Raw genomic sequence first — 525 nt, 5'->3', positions numbered from 1 at the left:
AGCAACAGCAACGCGGGACACGCATGTAGCGACACAACCAGAAATACACATGCAGCACCAGCAGCAGACAAGCGTAAGCAGCAGCAGCGACAGCAGCAGAAACATGACCAGCAACAGCAGCAGAAACAGGAGCAGCAGCAACAGCAGCACAAACAGGAGCAGGAATAGCAGCAACAGTAGCAGCAGCAACAGCAGCAGCAACCGAGTGAAAGCTTAGATGTTTTATGCAGCCAGCATTGCTATGACGGAGACGAGAGAGGGAGAGGGTTAAGGAGACAACCAAAACACAGAAAAACAAACAGAAGCAAAGCAGCGAGACAAAATAAAATAAATAAAAGAATAACAATACAGACAGTCTAGGCATCAGCAGTTTGTTTTGTTTTATTTTGTTTTATTTTGTTTCGTTTGGTTTAGTCGCTGCTGGTTTTCTTTGTTTCTCCTTTGATGTCCTCTGCCTCCGTATCCGCCCAAATAACAAACAAACAAACAAACAAATAAAACAAGGAGACAAACACTCCATTTGCC

The 525-nt window shown here is 44.4% G+C and overlaps 1 protein-coding gene across 1 annotated transcript in view; it reads left to right on the top strand.

The window, feature by feature from the left end:
• The window catches only part of EMH_0073790 (BNR/Asp-box repeat-containing protein, related), a gene marked incomplete at both ends in the record, with an annotated part of 1,753 nt that overhangs the window by 482 nt on the left and 746 nt on the right, over positions 1–525 (top strand). The gene's annotated exons all lie outside the window — the stretch shown is intronic.

This window comes from Eimeria mitis, genomic scaffold (genome assembly GCF_000499745.2).
Source record: "Eimeria mitis Houghton genomic scaffold, Emh_scaff96, whole genome shotgun sequence".
Taxonomy (NCBI): Eukaryota; Apicomplexa; class Conoidasida; order Eucoccidiorida; family Eimeriidae; genus Eimeria; species Eimeria mitis.
The sequence above is the reverse complement of the archived record's forward strand: the minus strand, read 5'-3'. Positions and strand labels throughout refer to the sequence as shown.